Here is a 10,632-nt window from a genome sequence, read left to right on the forward strand (position 1 = left end):
TCCTTGGGCTGGGCTAGGCTGGGGGCCAGGTTGGACTTGCGACTTAACATTTCTCTTCCGCTTTCTTTTTTTTTTTTTTTTTTCTTCCATTATGGGCATTGCTTCTAGGACAAGCCTTGGTCTTGCATTGGATGTTCCTTCCTGTCAACTTCCAGCAGCAGGAGTCTTCTTTTCAGTGCTTGATGCTTCACGAAATAGACTCTGCCCATTGGCAGCAAATACCAGAGAGCCAGGAGACAGAGCTGGTTGCAGACCTTTCCTCTTCCAGCCTTTGGTTGCAGTTGTTTTGCCCATGATTTGCTAGCTCTAGTTCCTTGGGCCACACAGGTATCCTGCCATCCAGCTCTTTTTATATGTGAGAGACATTCTGAACACTGTCCCTCTTTCTTTGCACAGAAGTATATACAGTGTGGCAGTTACCGTAATCTCCTCCCCCTTGCAAACAGCCCCTCTAGAATCTCGGACCTCTAGGACTCTCTGTCTTGCATGCTTGGGTGCAAGGCCAAGCACAATGAAGAGGAGAATAATTAGAGAAAGAGGAGGACATTGGTGGAGAACTGGGAGCAGGTAAGGTGAAAGGGCACCGGAGAAAAGAGATGCATGTAGGTTTTTTGGTTTCTGTGGGAAACAAGTTGACACACTTGGGCCTCATTTTGTATTAACAGAACAGAGAGTTGTAGATATAAGTAGCTAGATCGTGCAGCAACTGCCATGAAGTCTGTACACTGAAGAGAACAGTCTCACATCTAGTTTTCATTTTGTTTTATGTCATATTACCTTATTTATAGCATTCACTGGTATGTTTGTAGAACGCAGATGTTTTCAAATGCTCTGGTTTTGTCTACATGGTTATTTCCTTGTCCTATTTGTAAGGAATCCAACATTGTAAGACATATTGCATGTTTTTCTCTTGACGATTGTTTACCTTGAAGCGTCATGAACTAACTTGAGCTGTTGGATTTTGTGGAGAAACTTTAAAAAGGGTCTGTGAAAAAGGCATTGTGGTGAGTCGCATTATGCACCCGAGCGTAAGGAGCAGATATCTGCCACCAGCCCAGCTTGGCCTGGATTGCCTCTGTGTTAGTTCCCCTGGTTAGTGCTTTTCTCCCTAACCACTCTTGTGACTGTGATAATGTGAGTTAAGGGCTGAGTTGCTAGTGATTTATGTGTGAGGTAGGCTGGTTTGAGGGAGGAAATCTATGGACCTAGTCATTTTCCTTGGTGGTAAGCTTTCAGGGGTGCAAAGATCGATCTTCCTGGGGACTTTTCTGGTACCAGGAAGATATCGCATAGATGGGACCTCCAAAGACACACATTTTATTTTTAGGCCTGTTGTTCCTATTATGGGATGTGAGTTTCTTCACTGATGGGGATGCTGCTTATCTGAGAAGAAACTGTGAAAGGTGGTGTAGTATAGAGGTGTGGCTTAAGCTTTTAAGTTTTCTTCAAGGTTTTTCCCCTAAGCTTCATACTTCAGACGGCCTACTTACATGAGACTAGTATGTGATGTCAGGCTAACAACTTCCTAAATACCTGCAAGCCAGATCAGTGTCTCTTTTCTCTATATTCCCATGGAAATCAAGGGTCCCGCCTAATTTTCCATCGAAACAGTTGATTTGTGCTGTCTCTAGGAATTCTACAGGGCGTACCGTTGCTTCCTAACCGGTGTCATTTGGGAGATCGATCCCCCTCTGTACATTCAAATGATTAATTTTGAGACTCTGCTCATGTGTGCAGTAAACCCTTTAATTCCCTAAGACCTTCCTTTCCTCCATCTCATACCCCATGAAGCCCGCTTCAGTTTATCTCCTGAATTTCTTTGGAATCTGTCAGCTCTCCCTCAACATCCTAATACTGAACTTGCCTGTCTGTTGCGATTAGGTCCTAACTAGTGTCCATATATCTTGTTTCCCTCCAATCCATTCTTCACACAAGAAAGCTTCAAAGCAAGTTGGAACATTGCTCATAAACATCGCTCACAAACATTGTTTTGAGAATAGAAAACACACTGGTGGCCTTTAAGACTCTGCGTGCTCTAGAATCCTCTCTGCTTCTCTAGCCCCATCTTGTGCCACGTTTGCCCTCACTTTCTATGCTTCAGATACACTGAATTAACCTTAGTTCTCACTCATCTGACAGAAGTCAGTTGAGAAATTATTTTTCACTGTGATTCCTAGCATTAAGGAATTTGATGATCAGGTTTTGTATGAGGACTAAAACTAAACTGGGAAGTGGAAGAATTGCGTTTCAACTGTTTCAGTCAACACGCATGTATTAATGATACCTAAGTATTGAACACCGGGCTAGGTTTCATGAGGGATACAGAAGTTCTGGCCATCTCTGGTTTTGGGTATCCCTTATTTGTTGAGACCTTTGCGTTGTTTGGTTGCCTTTTGTCTGTTTTCCAGATGGGAAAACAGGAACAAGGGAAGTATAGGTTATTACTAGGTGGGGTTGAACAAGTGGAGCAGCAAACTGCAAAGCAGAAAGAAGAGGGACGTACTATAGAGGGATGTGATTTCCATTTTCAAGGCGCCTGCGTCCTGTGCAGGGAGACAGCCTAACATAAAATGTGCCTAACAAAAGATCTATTGACTTCTTACTAAAAATCTCCAGTTCATATAACCCAGGGGTTTATACCTTCTCCTTTAAAAGTTCTATTCCTGGGACTTCCCTGGTGGTCCAGTGGTGAAGACTCTGCGCTTCCAATGCAGCAGGCGTGGGTTCAATCCCTGGTTGGGGAGCTAAGATCCCACATGCTGCGCAGCCAAAGAAATTTTTTTCAAAAGTTATACTCCTGTGTTGTTGAATTTAGTGGTTTAGATTTTGTTTGAATGTTAAGAAGATTTCAGTTTATTTACCAGGAACAAACAAAACATAATGTAAAAATAGTTTCCCAGAAACGATTTCCATCGTTCTCTTCTTCCCTTTCTCCCGCAGACTGACTGGTGTTTCATCTTGACAAGTTCTCTGAAGTTCTCTGTCATTCCATAGGAAAGCGGTCTGGCTTGGAGGTTGCAATCCCAGGGAATTTTTCATCAGCGGGGAAGTCTCCATCACTACAGAGGAATCAAGGTTGAAGTCAGTCCCGGGTAAGTGAGATGCTCCCCCTAAACACCAACACAGCAGTCGTGTACCTTTCAAGGGGTTCAGGGGCAAGATGGGCAAGGCATTTCTACTAACTCTTCTTAAGGATCATGGACAGTGTGCCCTATGCTACGAGGTAAGCGGTGACTGTTGTAATTCTTACTGGTGATCATTTCATGTCACTGATCCTTGGCTCTCTTTGTATCTCATAGGACTGTTGTAAGTCCAATACAAAATGAGTCTTCTTTTTAAAAAACTGAAATGTTTTACAAAGCCTAGCATTCTCATAGAGAGTCCTTTGAATTCTCCCCACTTTCCCGAGAGGCTAAGAACACTTCACACCATGAACTAGGAGAGGGGGTAGAGCCCTTTCTGATGAAATATAGAAACAAAGACAGAGTCTTAGCCTGCTTGCTCTCTGGACAGGATCTCGGACCACAAGGTCTTAAATCCTGGTATAAATGACGGAAGTGAGGACAGTTCAACTGGCACTCTCATAACAAGAGTTCTGAAACACCTTCCAAAGAGACTGTAGCAGTAGACGAGGGAAGGGAGTGCTACAGTGTGGTAGTACAGGGGGAATGCTCGGCTACAGCAGTGAAAAATGTGGTACCTATTGGTGTGCTCTCGGGGTTCTTGTACATGTAGCATAGATGACCTTTACAGTGTCCCTCCCACCTTCCCACCTGCATTAGGTGTTCTGTTTTTTTGTTTGTTTTTTTTTTTTAATTTACGTTTATTGATTGATTGATTGATTGATTGAACTTATTTATTCTACGTATTTATTTTTTTGGCTGCACTGGGTCCTCATTGGTGTGCACGGGCTTTCTCTAGTTGCGGCTAGCGGGGTCTACTCTTGGTTGCGGTGTGCGGGCTTCTCATCGCGGTGGCCTCTCTTGTTGCGGAGCATGGGCTGTAGGCGCGTGGGCTTCGGTAGTTGCGGCTCACGGGCTCTGGAATGCAGGCTCAGTCGTTGTGGCACATGCGCTTAGTTGCTGCACGGCATGTGGGATCTTCGCAGACCGGGGCTCGAAGCCGTGTCCCCTGCATTGGCAGGCGCCACCAGGGAAGCCCTAGCTGTTCTTATATAGAGTCTAAAAACAGAGAGCACTGAGAGAAGGTAGTGGTTATTAAAGGCTCAGGATCTAAATTCTACCTGTCTCTACACCCCTTCCCAGCTGTCGATTTGACCCCGTTTGTGAATGCCGACCTCATTCTTCAACTTTCTCTGCCGTTTGTATACTCACCTTGAAAACTTGTTTCTGTGATGCGTTGAGCAGACACAGGGTGGCAGATTGCAGAGGTGGAAGCTGGTGGTCGGATATTTGTGGGCTGAATCTCCTTCAGTCCCATTCCCATTTCTGGTTGCGCAGAGGCCCTACTTCCTGTGTATGACGCGGAGCCATAGGATTGCGGGCAGGAGCCAAGTTCTCCATACAGTGAAGACCCCAGTGTGCCTTGGTTATAGTAATATACCTGGCTTCCTTCCTGGTAGGGAAGTGACAGGCGGCTATGCCCCTGATTTGGAATCTGAGATGGTGCTCCCTGAGCAAGCCTGGCAGAAAGTGATGGATATAGAGGGACCATGTTATTGGCGTCTGAAGTTTTATCATACTGGGCTGCCATAAACATGGAGGAAGCAGCTGGGTGCCGGTCAGTGAGTGCCAGAGTAAAGTCTCCGAGTGAAGAGGAATTCTTTTCAGTGCTTCCTGTGATGTCCCACTCAAGAACACCTGGATAGGAAGGAGCTGAAGTGGAGATCTGGCTGTGGTCAGTAACTCCAGATAACATAGTCGTGCTGGAATGTTGGTAAAGGTAGGCACTACCCATGAGTGTCTGGAAAGAGGTACCGGTAGCCGATGCCGAACTGACGGCAGGGGCAGAGACTCTGGAGAAGTTGCAGACACTTCGTGTTAGGGAAGTTGCATTGCTCACCACAGGAAGAGAATGCTGCAGAGAATTTAGAGTTCCAAGTAGAGATGGATTTTGGAAATTTTCTGTAAGAACAAGAGGGTCATGAAAAACTCAGGGAGGTTGAGAAATTCTCACTACGTTTGAGGAACAGCATTATCTTAAGGTTCTTGCTCTCAGGACACCTCTACTATCGACCCTTCCTGAGAAACCCAAAATCAGACAGTTAATGATGGCTGTAAGGACTGAGCAGTTTTCCACTCTTCTGTATTAACTGCCTGTGCTCCCATCTTGGGCACAGATGGGCAGAAGAGCCAAGTGGTATGGTTCAGACATTGTTCTCTAGGCTGGAAGCAACCTTCTCCCTGCCCTGTCTTTCCCTTCAGCCTGCACTCGTACTGACTTCTATGCTATTTCCTAGACTGGAAGCATTTTAGAACTAGGAGGCCCTTAGAGAACTTTCTCTTTTTTCAGTCTCATTTCACGAGTAAGGAAACTGAGGCTCAGAGAGGTCGGGTTGACTTGTTCAGGTTCTCTCATTATGTTAGTGTCATTACCAGGTTTCAGAACCTAAGTATCCTGACTTCCTTGCCAGGACTCCACTCTGAGCATGATAGTGCCAGAAAGCAGGAGAAATAGAACTTATAATATAAGCATTTTTTTTGTCCATTAGAAAACAGTACGGCCATTACCATTGTCATCTTCAGTGTCTCCCTTTGCTTGTGCAGTTCCCACGCTATTACCTAGAGTTGACGTGTATATAGCTCAGTCCAACTGGTGAACTGAAAGAGTCATTTTTGCCCTCTTCAAGCCTGGTTTCTCATCCTACCTCAAAATGATTACCCGAAAGTGGATTTCTTAAGTGCTTTTGGAAAGAGAAAAGTTATCTGATTACTTCAGATTACTCATCTATAAAGTGGTTATAACACCACCACCAATAATAATAGCAGTAATAATTAATAGATGAATAAGCTGATCTATTGCGTATGATTTATATGGAGGAAGATACAATAAGTTCTAGAAAGACAAAGAAAAATCATGAAAAACATGTTACGTAACGAAAAAGAAATCCATAGATATTAATGAAAACTGGGGTATGTGGGCAAGTATCAAAGCCTAATGAATTTACTAACAAATGACATTCTGTACCATACATGCAATATTATGAAAGTGAATTTTGCCCACTCTATTTTAGTGAATACTATTAACCAAAAAACACGATGGAGGTGATAGAGGTGAATGAATTCCTAGCCAATGCATACAGACAGAGACGATAAATCAGTAAAAAATGCACAACAAGCAACAGAATGCAACAAATGTGAATGTATAGGTAGCCACAACATATGCAGACAAGTATTTCAATGAAAACCGGTACAAAGCAGACAGCAAAATAGTAAGTGTAAAAGAGTTTCATTATTGTGCTCATTCATATTTTTACCCAGCAAGTAACAGGTATTAAGCCTAGGAGAAATATATCTTTCCATGAATATAACTCATATAATAAGCAGAAAGGAAGCTTAAAAAGTATCAAGAAGGTTTTTGTATTTATCCTAGAACTTAGAATCATCTTCCACATCCAAGAAGATGACATCCCAAGACCTCAAAAAACCATCATCCCTAGAATCCAATTAAAAAAGATTTTCAAATGTAAGAAAATCCAAAGGACTCCACAACATTGTTTTAGATAAATGTGGATGTTTGTGTTTTCTTTTTTTCTTTTGCCGCGCCGCGTGGCCCTGGCCGTGAAAGCACCGAGTCCTAAGCGCTGGACCGCCAGGGAATTCCCTAAATGGGGAATTAGAGATGTGGGGCTTGACTTTTTCTTTTTCTTCTCCGGTAGCTAAGATCTACAAGCGAACGATGGCTGTTGATCAATGTGCTCTCTGTGTTAGGAAGGAAATAACTGTAAAAATTGAAAAGCAACCTTGCCTTAGAAGCTACATATCACACAAAGGAAATAGTCCTTCTGATTCAATGTAGAAGATATCATTTAAAATGTTTAATTGGTCAAATGTCTACCTAGTTTAAAAATTAGAAAGAATAGAACACTGAAAAGCAGCCCCCTAGATAACCACTTTGGTTTCTGGTTTCTAGGAAGCATCATTTCTAAAACATACTTCTAAAATGTTTCTATTCCAAACTGTCAAGTGCCAGCTGTATTCAGAGAGGCAATAAAAGAAAGAAAACGGAGTATGACTTTTCTGATAGGCTGCCCTTCCTGGTGATCCCCTGTTCTGGCCTTACTTTCCTTCTTAGTCTGTTAATGTAAGGATTTGCTACCATCAGCTTTGTTTTGCCCTGCTCTGAGCAGATTTCCCTCTGTGCTGTTTCTGCTTTAATTTAAAATCTTTGGCTCCCATCAACATTCCATGGCAAACTGCCTCTTTCTTGAGAGCTCCTCTATGCTTTCCCTCTTCATTCTTCTTATATTTTTTTCCCATCTCTTGGTTCCTGTTGGCCTGTGCTAATGAAAACAATCCTAAACTTGCTTACGTTTGACTCTGTGCCTCCCTATATAGCCCAGTACTCTCCATCCTCTCTCCCTATTCTCTCTTTTCAACTAGTCGAAATACTAGTGGAGGGAGACCATTGGAGATGAAACATCTTGGTATATATATCGCTAGTTTTCTGTGTCACCTGATTTTTCTATGTTTCTGTTGAAACACTCTTTTGAGAAGTCTCTGATTTCATTTTCTACATGGGTACCCTTTAAGGCTCAATATTGGAAAAGAAGGGGATCAGAGTGATCAACCCAATGTGGTATCCTAACGTAACAGATAAGGAAAGCAGCAGGCTTTGTGAGGCAGTCAGTGATTTGTCCAAAGTCACACAGACAGTAAACGTCAAAGTCAAAACTGAAATTAGGTCTCCAGACTTGTAGTTCAATACTTTCCCTCATTATTCCACGCTATTTTGAATCTCCTCCTCAATTTAGGGGCAAAAGAAATCGAACGCAAAACTTTCCAAAGTTTCTTTTCTTACCTGACATGGTCAGAGAAGAGGAGACATCAACTGCAGGTACAAGGGATGAGGAGACAACACTAGAGGATGTCTGAGTGGCTGCAGCTGAATGGCGCACGTGTCCAGTACAAAGGTCACTGGTTACTGGTCCAAACGGCTCCACGGAAACCCCAAGACCTCTACCAAGTGGTAGTAGGTTTGGTAGGAGAGTGATGTCACAAAGCAGGCAGTTGAAAGGTATGAGCTAGCCAATAGGGAGGTCCGATCCCCAACAGGAGGGCGGGCTTGGGTGAAGAGAGCGTAGGAGAGCTAAAACAACCCCTCAATTTCTGAGCTCTGGGGAGGAAATCCTAGAAGACAGATTTACCTCCCCCAGGCTCTTCCATTAGGGAAATCATTGCAACATTTCTTACAGACGTTCATTAATATAATTAACTAACAGTTACTTATATTCTACAGAGTATTCTATTTTATGTATCATATACTTAGAGCTATATAGATCTTATTTAACTAGTATCCTTAGGAAGGAAAGAGCCATGTAGTTTGAACTATTACAGTTGTAACTTGGTTAAAGAGCAGGGTGAAGTTTGTTGAGTGTACCCTGTGGAGAATGTTGTGGTCCAAGGCTCTTCTCTTTTAGTTTCTTCTCCTTGACTCCTACCTTCCTTGGGCTGGGCTAGGCTGGGGGCCAGGTTGGACTTGCGACTTAACATTTCTCTTCCGCTTTCTTTTTTTTTTTTTTTTTTCTTCCATTATGGGCATTGCTTCTAGGACAAGCCTTGGTCTTGCATTGGATGTTCCTTCCTGTCAACTTCCAGCAGCAGGAGTCTTCTTTTCAGTGCTTGATGCTTCACGAAATAGACTCTGCCCATTGGCAGCAAATACCAGAGAGCCAGGAGACAGAGCTGGTTGCAGACCTTTCCTCTTCCAGCCTTTGGTTGCAGTTGTTTTGCCCATGATTTGCTAGCTCTAGTTCCTTGGGCCACACAGGTATCCTGCCATCCAGCTCTTTTTATATGTGAGAGACATTCTGAACACTGTCCCTCTTTCTTTGCACAGAAGTATATACAGTGTGGCAGTTACCGTAATCTCCTCCCCCTTGCAAACAGCCCCTCTAGAATCTCGGACCTCTAGGACTCTCTGTCTTGCATGCTTGGGTGCAAGGCCAAGCACAATGAAGAGGAGAATAATTAGAGAAAGAGGAGGACATTGGTGGAGAACTGGGAGCAGGTAAGGTGAAAGGGCACCGGAGAAAAGAGATGCATGTAGGTTTTTTGGTTTCTGTGGGAAACAAGTTGACACACTTGGGCCTCATTTTGTATTAACAGAACAGAGAGTTGTAGATATAAGTAGCTAGATCGTGCAGCAACTGCCATGAAGTCTGTACACTGAAGAGAACAGTCTCACATCTAGTTTTCATTTTGTTTTATGTCATATTACCTTATTTATAGCATTCACTGGTATGTTTGTAGAACGCAGATGTTTTCAAATGCTCTGGTTTTGTCTACATGGTTATTTCCTTGTCCTATTTGTAAGGAATCCAACATTGTAAGACATATTGCATGTTTTTCTCTTGACGATTGTTTACCTTGAAGCGTCATGAACTAACTTGAGCTGTTGGATTTTGTGGAGAAACTTTAAAAAGGGTCTGTGAAAAAGGCATTGTGGTGAGTCGCATTATGCACCCGAGCGTAAGGAGCAGATATCTGCCACCAGCCCAGCTTGGCCTGGATTGCCTCTGTTTTAGTTCCCCTGGTTAGTGCTTTTCTCCCTAACCACTCTTGTGACTGTGATAATGTGAGTTAAGGGCTGAGTTGCTAGTGATTTATGTGTGAGGTAGGCTGGTTTGAGGGAGGAAATCTATGGACCTAGTCATTTTCCTTGGTGGTAAGCTTTCAGGGGTGCAAAGATCGATCTTCCTGGGGACTTTTCTGGTACCAGGAAGATATCGCATAGATGGGACCTCCAAAGACACACATTTTATTTTTAGGCCTGTTGTTCCTATTATGGGATGTGAGTTTCTTCACTGATGGGGATGCTGCTTATCTGAGAAGAAACTGTGAAAGGTGGTGTAGTATAGAGGTGTGGCTTAAGCTTTTAAGTTTTCTTCAAGGTTTTTCTCCTAAGCTTCATACTTCAGACGGCCTACTTACATGAGACTAGTATGTGATGTCAGGCTAACAACTTCCTAAATACCTGCAAGCCAGATCAGTGTCTCTTTTCTCTATATTCCCATGGAAATCAAGGGTCCCGCCTAATTTTCCATCGAAACAGTTGATTTGTGCTGTCTCTAGGAATTCTACAGGGCGTACCGTTGCTTCCTAACCGGTGTCATTTGGGAGATCGATCCCCCTCTGTACATTCAAATGATTAATTTTGAGACTCTGCTCATGTGTGCAGTAAACCCTTTAATTCCCTAAGACCTTCCTTTCCTCCATCTCATACCCCATGAAGCCCGCTTCAGTTTATCTCCTGAATTTCTTTGGAATCTGTCAGCTCTCCCTCAACATCCTAATACTGAACTTGCCTGTCTGTTGCGATTAGGTCCTAACTAGTGTCCATATATCTTGTTTCCCTCCAATCCATTCTTCACACAAGAAAGCTTCAAAGCAAGTTGGAACATTGCTCATAAACATCGCTCACAAACATTGTTTTGAGAATAGAAAACACACT

General features: G+C 43.1%; 1 long non-coding RNA gene across 8 annotated transcripts in view; it reads right to left on the reverse strand.

Moving 5' to 3' along the window:
• The window catches only part of LOC309643390, a 2,123,356-nt gene that overhangs the window by 1,111,073 nt on the left and 1,001,651 nt on the right, over positions 1 to 10,632 (reverse strand). The gene's annotated exons all lie outside the window — the stretch shown is intronic.

The sequence above is a fragment of the Balaenoptera physalus genome (genome assembly GCF_965194825.1).
Source record: "Balaenoptera physalus genome assembly, chromosome: 15".
Lineage (NCBI taxonomy): Eukaryota > Metazoa > Chordata > Mammalia > Artiodactyla > Balaenopteridae > Balaenoptera > Balaenoptera physalus.